At 33.0% G+C, this 11008-nt stretch overlaps 1 long non-coding RNA gene across 1 annotated transcript; it reads right to left on the minus strand.

The window, feature by feature from the left end:
• Positions 1–868: 868 nt before the first annotated feature.
• Positions 869–9555, minus strand: LOC143067658 (uncharacterized). The gene is made up of 3 exons (XR_012975997.1): positions 9424–9555; positions 8160–8612; positions 869–1261 (listed from the first exon to the last, which is right to left on the minus strand). It is a non-coding gene; the product is annotated as an uncharacterized LOC143067658 (long non-coding RNA).
• Between the last annotated feature and the right edge of the window lie 1453 nt (positions 9556–11008).

The following is an 11008-nucleotide window of genomic DNA, read 5'->3' on the forward strand; positions in this document are numbered from 1 at the left end:
AAAGTAGAAACTTATGTTTGCGTAGTTTAACATTTTTAATGAATCGTTCACATGCATTTTACATGTACGCCTGTATCCTCACACGATAACTTCGTTTGGAATAGATTTAAAAGAAATTATACATTTAATAAGTTACCATTGACAAGATTACATTACACTATCTAGTATAATAACACCTTTGACGCATCAAAAGACTAATGTTTTATAGATATGAACGCAAAGAAAATATGTTAATGAATTTTCTTAGACCATCTTAAGACGTGTATTTTGGTGTCCTCACTTTACGATACATTTTAGTATTTATCCTTACTTATGATACGTTCAAATACATCACTTTAAACTAAAAAAAAGAGGCGGCAGATAACAAATGGATATTCAAACTCATAAGTCAATGACAAACCGACAACGACAAACGCCATGTTTCTTTCCCTAAGACCAGTTTACGAGATGATTAAGTGACTGTCCCATGATATGTCAAAAACAAGAACCCTGAACTCGAAGGAGGCATAGTTATAATACCAAGATAAATTCATTGGTTTAAATAAATATCAAGCTGTTAATTATATCAAGTCTTTTGAAAACCTATCAAATGGAGTCTGTGTTCGAATAAAACAATTGCAGTCAGAACTATTGTAGTTTTCAGTTTTATCTAAATTACAATTTCATATATTCTTAAAAATAGTTTATACTTTGTAGAATAGGGGAAAGTAATAAGTTTTATGAAAAAATAAACATTTCATTTGTGAAAGAGTTTAACTCTACTCTAAATAGTTGTCGGTCAACGATTGGTTGCTGTCTCTTTGACATATATCCCCCATCTTCTTGTGATTAAGCTCGAAGGGAAAAATAAAAACGATTCATACAAGTATCTTAGTAAAGTCAAACAAACAATCAATAAATAAACAAAAAAACGTAATATAGAATCGAAAACAGAGAAGGTTCAGTGGAATCAGATAAATAAATAAAAATACGAAACAGTGTGAAAACAAGTGTTTTTCCGTGGTCAGGTTATGAAACGCATCAGTCCGGAGCTATTGGTAAGAGCTGTCATCGAAAGGGGACCTTCTCGAAGCACTGAATCTCTTCAAATATTGTTCCTTTTCGGTTCTGTTGTCACTGATATCAACTTGATCTGATGCAACGATCTTTACAGCTAACGTCGTCTTTTTGTATTAGCTTTCCTTTGTAGATACCACTTTAATGTGTGCTTCGTGTGAAACTGGATATCAATGCTCTTCTCTTATACCTGCTTCTTAGCCTTCTGAAAATATGTTTAAAGTTTCAAACAGTGAATGTATTTCATATTCATAAAATGTTATAGACATGATAGAGAATTGAAACATCGAATGTGTGAAAAAAAAACACCAACCAGACCAAAGAACAGAAAGCAGCCCAATGCTGTCAATGGGTCTTCAAAGCAGTGAAAAAGTCTGCACCCGGAGACGGGTTTCAGCTTACCCTTAAACAGATGTATATATACTAATTCGGAGAATTTAATGCCACACTATACAACCAAACATACAAATAAACCAATTATTAATAAAAAAAAAAAAATCTAAAAAAAAAACCCCAAAAACACCAGACTAACAGCGAATAGAGGCTCGTGAAGTTGTGACAAACACGAAAATGTAACGGGATTAAACTTGAATTGTGAGATATTAACCCTCCCATATACCTCTAGCCAATGTGGAATAAACAATCACACAGCAAAACGCGCAGTAGGTTTACTAGAAGTCGGAGTCGATGATAGAATAGTTAACAATGGGAATCAAGAAACATGACAATGATATACATTAATTAACTAATGACTTCTACCAGTAAATGAAATGCAAGCTAGAGATCTCAATTCAAAAAGGTAATACCATGTGTCACATAATCAAACTCATGCCGTAATAACTACAGAGTCAAAATGTCAAGTTCTTTACTAATTTTATAAAGTTAAAGGACTAGATTAAGATGTTATATTTAAATATACTAAAACAATGTATTGATTTGTTTTTGTAATATGCATGGGCGAAACAATCAAAATTGATTTGTCAAGCTAAGCTTCTAAATGTTCTACCAGAAACCCACGAAACAACAACGCATTAACAAAAAAAAATGTTTACAAATTGAAAAGGCCTTACAAAATTAGTCACTACCGTTCGGGAATTAGCTTGAATTCAATCTGTATGATAATAATATTATATTGCAATAAAAAAAATGATAATAAATGATCACAAATTCTTTCCAATTTTGTTTTCTATAATTACAGCAATCCAAACACAATGCTAATAACTCTCAATGACAGTTTGATAATGTTACGAGATTAATTTGTTTACGAATTACAAATCACAATGACTGTTCTCTAATGGTTTTACGTAAAACAAAGGAGACAGTTGAGACGTAAATATGTAAGGTACGAGTTCTTTCCACGCATTAATACAATGTAATCAAAATATTAAATGCATGTTTTGGAGGCTCTCTCTGTACAAACTATGCAACCTTTCTAAAGCGAACGCCTTCGGATAATCTTCCCAGCATAATTTTATATCAAAATTAAGGATACTTTCGATATATCCGTCGTCCGATCTTCATGAAAATCGATCATAAATGGTTTGATTTTCTTTGCATTTGCGAATTACTTTGGTGAAATAGCCGTTCTCGATTTTTCCTGAAACTAGGTTTCTATGTCAATTTTAAAATCTGGCCCGTTTTAATTTGCTAGGAAATCAAACAATGTTGGTGTAACACAGTTTTATGCATAGAAGGAATACTTGAAATTTCAGTTTATATATTGCGTTGTATTGAAAAAAGATTGTATTTAATGTCAGGAACATCAACTGCTAACCAGTAAAAATATGAAACGAACAGATTATTTTATCCAATATAAAGGTAAAACTACTGTATGAATTCCATAATGTTTGTTCTCGACTGTATTGGTCTTTACTAGACCGATATGGATAAGTCTGAAATTTGCTCGAAATTACTTAATGCCAATCTGACTTGACTGAACTGTCTTGTACTTGGCCTTAATCTAGACCATACTAAATAGTCTTAACCCATTCTCCACTTGCACTCGACCTTTACTTGGCCATACTAGACTAATGACCCGGCCAGTTTATTGCTATTTTACCTATCCTTAATGTGTGAATTACAATAATTTATTCAACAATACATCATTTTCTTTTAGAATCAAAAGACAAGTAAGACTGAAATTGGTTATGTTGAAAATTAATATAAAAATAACAGAATGCCAGGTATTGGAAGATGAATAACATGAGATATGTAGTGAGACAGTCACTCAAACAACCCAAGAAACCAAAAGATACATTTTTGCATTTTACATGAATTATTGTATTTTACATTATTAAGCATTAGTTAAACATTTAAATTGATAAAAATGTGTTAACGCATTTAAATTCAACTACTAGTATCTTGGGTCGTTTTTACCATATGTAACAATCCTCGGAGGTCCAACTTATTTTCTATCCATTTTTGTGGGGTCTATTAGTTCCTAAGTTCTCATATCAATGAAATCTCTGGAGAGAAATTGTTAAATCATTTCAATTGAATTTGGCAATAAATCAGAGTCTGATCTGATCAAATTAGCAGACAGTTAAGTTAATGAATATTAAATGAAAAAGTATCCCCATTCTATAACAAATAAATGTCATACACATGCTGTTGTTGATTATTATTTATTAGAAGAATTGATTAAATAACCGTCAGAAAGGGTCAAGTATGGTCCAGACTTGCTATGTGTTTGCTTATTCCACAAATGGCTAGATGTTAAAGGGAATAGTTGAGATCTCACAAAGCATGTTTATCCCTGTCGCTGTTATGCGCATGTCCCAGGTCAGGAACCCCTAGCATTTGTAAGTCTTGTTCATTTATATGCTTCGGAGTTTGTGTGGCGTCTATTAATAAGGTAAAAGTCAGAATTAGTCAAACATGTTTAACGCCTTTCCCAAGTCATGATCCCTAGTCTTCGTTAGACTTGTGTATTTTCTAATGTTGGTTCATGCATAGTAAGAAACGGTGAAGTACGGTTAAGAATTTAGTAAGTGGTTAAGGACTGGTCAAGTAAATGTCAAGTACAAGTTCAGTCTGCTTAGTATTTTCCAGACTGCAGTCGAGTAATATCGAGTAAAATGCATACCAATGCCGATTGTTCGAGTAAAAATCACTACAATCGAGAACATCTACTGCACATTTCAGACTTTAACTGATTTGTAGTACTAGTACTTATTAGTGAATGTCTTTTCTTAGTTTTTTTCCCCCTTTTTTTAAGATTTGGTGTTGATAGAAAACATTAAAGTCTTTGTAAATGCATTCATAAATTTTCTAGAATCGTGGCGTTTTATAGCATGGCATATTATTTTGAGACACTTTTTATTTACAGTTGAAAACCGTATTTGTTCTAATAGAAAAACAAAACATATGGGGTATTCATTCATGAAACAAATCGTACCTGCACAGGAAAAAAACTTTCATTCATGTTTATCAAAAAGTGTTAAGAAAAGAATACTTTGGTTTTCACCAAAAAAATGCCAAAACTGCGTCAGAAATATATTTCAAATGTGAATGCAAGGAGTTCGGGTGTATTTGTCCATTAGACATTAACACAACGACATTTATTGACCACAAAAACATAGCCGATCCCAAAGTCTTTCCTAAAACGTTCAACTATACTCTTAGAATAACAATCAAATCTAATTATATACATCTTCACTAGAAATGTGTCGTACTTCAGTACGTCATAAAACCAGAGGAAGTGTTTATTGTGAAATAACATCGATGAATCACAATCCATCTCAACGTCTTTACCTTATAAGAAAAATGATACTTAGGAAAAAAAAAAAAAAAAAAAATTAGATCATACAGACAATACCGTCAAGGTTAAACAAAACCATAGGTCGCACAATCAATACCGTCGTGGTAAAACAAAATCTTTGGTCGTACAAACAATACCATCATGGTAAAACAAAAACATCTGGTCGTACAAACAATAACATCGTGATAAAACAAAAACATATTGTCGTACATACAATACCATCGAGGTAAAACAAAAACCTTTGGTCGCACAGACAATACCACCGTGCTTAACAAAAACCATATCTGCACTTCTATCGTACAAATAAAAACCATAGATCGAACAGACAAATAGACAACAGCCCACAAAACACTACGAAGGACACATTAAAAGACATCTGGCATCGCAAACCCTATTTATCAGTCGCGATTGATGCTATATTGTGATGTCCACACTTGAATGAATTTAGTTTCTTTACTATTCATAGCACCCCAAAATATTTAATAGATTCTTGTACAACACAGTTTTGTCTCAGATTTTTCCTTTTGTATTTTATTCTCTCATAAACCTCCAATGAAGTTTGCGACATCATTTCATAAATATCACTTATTCTAATTAGTTATAAATTTGTTCAATTGATGTTGTTTGGAAATCTGAGACACGGATTTGGAGGTCAGACTGTGTTGTACAAGAATCTATAAAATATTTTGGAATGTTATGAATAACAAAGAAGCTATTTTCAATCAAGGGTGGATATCACAATAAAACAACTAATTACATAATAATTGATTATGTAATAATTATGTCATAATGAAATTATCACAGTTTTAAAGATTAATCTGTCTTTTTTCTTTTGGTACCTCATTTTATAAAATTTAAAGAAGGATGGAATGAATGACATTTGTTTAAAAATGTCTGATTGGGAGGGAAAAATTTTTGTACTGTGTTACCTTCAGACAACAAAAATCATTCATATGCTCGTAGTTATAGAATTTGTTTATGATCTTTGAATGAACCTGTATCATTACTTTTCTTTCAGGATTTTTGTGAATATATAATAGGACTAATGTCGTTTATCATTTTAATGGAAAAATTTAAAATATATAAAAGAGGATTTACAAAAATTAGTATTCTGAGGACTCACTTTCACCGAACTTCTATTACTGTTGCTAGGTTCATCTTATTAATAATAGTATATAAATAATATCGAAAGCCAAAGGCTTGATTTTGACAGATACATACTGCTTTGGTTTACCACGAATTGTAAATCACTTGACAGAATGAGTTCACGAAGTAATAAATGCCTGTCTATTGCTTTATGTAAGTAAAATTGATTTTGGCTTAGTACAAGGGACAAAGCGAAAAAAAATATGTATTGTACCTCTTTTCGGCATTGAAACATTTTTACTGTCAAATTTTGACTAAATTTCAGTCCGTAATTAAACATATTTTCGAAAAACTATCGTGTACATCTCATTTTAAGAAAACCTGTCCTATACAGTTCATTGTAAGAAAAAAATGTGATATAGAGCTCGATCTCATAATAACATATTCAGCTCGTTCTCTAGAAAACCCTAGCCTATACCAGCTCCTTCTCAGAAAATCCACCTAACACGTTCCCTAGAAAACATAGCCTATACCAGCTCCTTCTCAGAAAATCCACCTAACACGTTCCCTAGAAAACCCTAGCCTATACCAGCTCGTTCTCAGAAAATCCACCTAACACGTTCCCTAGAAAACCCTAGCCTATACTAGCTTCTTCTCAGAAAATCCACCTAACACGTTCCCTAGAAAACCTAGCCTATACCAGCTCCTTCTCAGAAATCCCCCTCACACGTTCCCTAGAAAACTCTAGCCTATACCAGCTCCCTCTCAGAAGATCCACCTAACACGTTCCCTAGAAAACATAGCCAATTCCGGCTCCTTCTAAGAAAATCCACCTAACGTTCCCTAGAAAAACCTAGCCCATACTAGCTCCTTCTCAGAAAATCCACCTTACACGTTCCCTAGAAAACATAGCCTATACCAGCTCCTTCTCAGAAAATCCACCTAACACGTTCCCTAGAAAAAAACTATCCTATACCAGCTCCTTCTCAGAAAAACCACCTTACACGTTCCCTAGAAAACATAGCCTATACCAGCTCCTTCTCAGAAAATCCTTCTAACACGTTCCCTAGAAAAAAAACTATCCTATACCAGCTCCTTCTCAGAAAATCCACCTAACACGTTCCCTAGAAAACATAGCCTATACCAGCTCCTTCTCAGAAAATCCTTCTAACACGTTCCCTAGAAAACCTAGCCTATACCAGCTCCTTCTCAGAAAAACCACCTAACACGTTCCCTAGAAAAAGAACATAGCCTATACCAGCTCCTTCTCAGAAAATCCTCTTAACACGTTCCCAAGAAAACCCTAGCCTATACAGCTTGTTCTTAGAACACATATCCTATATATATATATATATATATATATATATATATATATATATATATATATATAACTCCTTCAAGAAAACTTCAAGAAAAAACTATCCTATACTGCTTGTTCCAATATCAAAAATGTATTCCCTCACAATGAAAAACATGTACAGTGCATGAGTATAGCAACTATCTGGAACACAGAAATAAAACGTCATACAATTTAGAAAGCAAGGTCAAATTGTGTTTGCTTTTATGGGACGCTAGCTAAGAAAGGAACAGCAATTGTTTGCATACTGTCTCTTAAGAGAACTATCAGGACCAGAAATACTCCCTACAGGTTTCATGAAATGAAATGACATCTTTCGTGTTAATTGAATTTATTTCATTGGTGTTACTTTTGAGCCTATTACAAAGCTTTGTTTGGTCATTTGTGAAGGAACTTCAAGACTAATCAACATTACAAGGACTTAATGAACTGGTCAGCGATTGTTGTATCGGTGCCTGGAGACATTAGGGTCCGAAGAAGATCTGTCTGGTCAGATATAATTTATTCTTACATCAATCATTTTATTATCACAAAAGGTGTACAAAATGTATAATATTAACACCTTTATTCATTTTGGTATCTATTATCGGTCATTTTCTGGCTAATGTTAATTTTATGGAAAAAGCCAAAGCTTCCAATTGAAAACTTCGGATTGAAGCCATACGGTTCAACTGTGGGATAAAAGAATATATTTTATTGTTATTCCAATCGCTATAAAAAGATGCAAATGCATGGGACGACGCTATGTTATTTTGTACTACTTAAAAAAAACGAACATGTTTTTTCAACAATATTCATATTTTCTTTGGTTTAATAATTGCTTTACGCTTAAATAACGACGACGATAATGGTCATTTACGTCTAATATATAATTGATACAGAGTAGAGAAAAAGTTTTACCTTAGATAAATCCAAATGGCAACCTGGACCAACTTGCAAGTGGGCCGTTTGGTATACTTCGGAAAGGTCCTCTACCAAATTGTCTTCTAAAAAATAGATTATTGTTCAAAAGATTCCCTCTAGGTGCTGAAGATCCACCACCTCCTCCTCCAAACGATGATTGTAAAAATCTATCACTTGCAAATAGTCCTCTTCCAACTCTTGCATTCGGTCCGAAACCACCACTAAAACGACCAAGAAAACCTCTATTTTGAGTCCCACTAGGTGAACGCCTTGATGATGTAGGCGTTCCTGTGGCTGTCCTATGCGCTACTGCAACTCTGTTACACACAAGTCGTCCAGTTCTTGTCCGTGCGCATCTTGTTATGGTGGTATGGTTACAAAGTGCTGTAGTCAGTATCAATAACAGGACGAATAGACGTGCAACATCCATATGATTGATATATATTGATTCTGGTAAAAAAAAATAAAAAAATTACAGTTACTATTTTATGCAACTGTCATACATGTGAGAGGTTTATCTAGCTTAAAATTCAGGTTTAATCCACTATTTTTAATATAAAGAAATGCATGTACCTAGTCAGGAATATGACAGTTGTTATACATTCGTTTGAAAAGGCCAAATAAAGTACGACGTTGAAGAGCATTGAGAACCAAAATTCCTAAAAGTTTTGCCAAATACAGCTACGGTAATCTATGCCTTAGGTAGAAAATCCTTATTATTTCAAAAAATTCCAAAATTTGTAAGCAGTAAATTTATAATTATAACCATATCAATGACAATTCATGTCAGCACAAAAAGTGCTGACTACCGGGCTTGTGAAACCCTCGGGGAAATAAATCTCCACCAGCAGTGACATCGACCCAGTGGTTGTAAATAAACTCATCATAGATACAAGGACTAAATTAAATTTAGTATATACGCCAGACGCGCGTTTCGTCTACAAAAGACGCATCAGTGACGCTCGAATCCAAAAAAAGTTAAAAAGGCCAAATAAAGTACGACGTTGAAGAGCATTGAGGACCAAAATTCCTAAAAGTTTTGCCAAGCTAAGGTAATATATGCCTGAGGTAGTGAGTGATAAAAAATCCACAAATGTTGGTCATATCCATAACCCTCTAATGCAAACTCATTTAATAAAAAAAAAATCCAACAAAAAAAAACATACAAAACCTTAATGATACCAATTTGTATTGAAAAATCAGTAAAGTGCAAAAGACGATGATTATCAAAACTAAGGTGTTAGAAAAATTTAATTCTTACCTGTTATCCACAGTCTATTTTGTGAAGAAAAATCAAACATCACCTGAGATTGTAATATTGAGGCGACATCGTAGATTTTCTGACATTTTATACATAAACATGTCGTTTTATATTGCTGTTTGACGAGTTATCCTACTATATCAGTTTATAATCAAATATTCATATTCATTTTGTTTGACCCTAAACATTTTTTATTACATGGTAAGACTTTTATTGGTCTATATTGTTCTAAGCTTATAATGGGAATATTGAAAGAATTTTCATGTATTTTACAAGGGCGGTTTTGTCATACGTTTTAAATCATTTGGGTAAATATAATATTTCCTGTTTGTTTGTTTGGTTTTTTTTGGTTTTGGTTTTTTTTTTTTCATTGGACAAACAATAGTATATATAAAGGATTTCTTTATGTCAGCTTTTATAATGATCAACATTAAAAATGTATGATTAGAAAATTACAAAGGTACAATAATGACAGAATATTTCATTCATTAAAACACTCCAATCTACTCTTTGGGGTGAATAATCTTCATGTTATTGAACCTGACAGACAAAATGAAATAACAAATAATGGTTGAACATGTATATGGGCCATAATGATGGATTCGTCCATTTTAACAACATCCAACATCACATGCTTTACGTGAGAAAATTAAAAAATTTAAAAAAATGAGGCGCTGCATAGTGAGAATGTTGTTTTTTGTATTCTTTTGTATTCATTTTTTTTTTCACATAAATTTTCACAGACACGAACAACGACACGTGCTTTATTTATACATTGATGTTTGCCAAGACCTAAAGCTAGCCAATTGTTGATCCTTTTAAAAATAAATTAACTGCAAGTAAAAAAAAATAAACATGTTAGATATGCAGAGAAAGATGTATTGAATCACCTGATTTATATGTTCACTCCTATGTGCTATGGATTTTATATTTTAAAAATCATTTTTCAGATTTGTTTGGATTCCGATTTGAACCAATGATATTATAAGTTATCTACGTTTATATCCATCTCTACGGATATGAACGTATTTATCCCCGATCTTAGTCTAAATCTGTCGATTTTTAGAGAAATTCGACCACAAAATTTTTTTTCATTTTTTAAATATCTTTTATTGAAATTTGGGATTTTGACATATTTTTAAGGGGTAGTAGGGTACTAGTTTGGGTAGAACCCTACAGGTATACAAATATAAGACGTTTTTAATCTAAAGACAGAGAAAGTGAAATGGGTCGAATTTGGCGCTCATAGTTGTGAGAGTTACATCACGAGTTGGTTGACCGTTATGGAATAACCGTTTCACAAATGATATCGGATATGTTCCTTACGTCGAAACTACAATCCCCTTCCCTTTCATGAATGTGACCTACCGAATTAGACTATTTACCGGATTTTGTTTTCACATAAGCAACACGACGGGTGCCACATGTGGAGCAGGACCTGCTTACCCTTCCGGAACACCTGAGATCACCCCTAGTTTTTTGGTGGGGTTCGTGTTGTTTGTTCTTTAGTTTTCTATGTTGTGTCATGTGTGCTGTTGTTTGTTTTTTTCATTTTTAGCCATGGCGTTGTCAGTTTGTTTTAGAT

Source organism: Mytilus galloprovincialis, chromosome 3 (assembly GCF_965363235.1).
Source record: "Mytilus galloprovincialis chromosome 3, xbMytGall1.hap1.1, whole genome shotgun sequence".
In the NCBI taxonomy this organism is placed as follows: domain Eukaryota; kingdom Metazoa; phylum Mollusca; class Bivalvia; order Mytilida; family Mytilidae; genus Mytilus; species Mytilus galloprovincialis.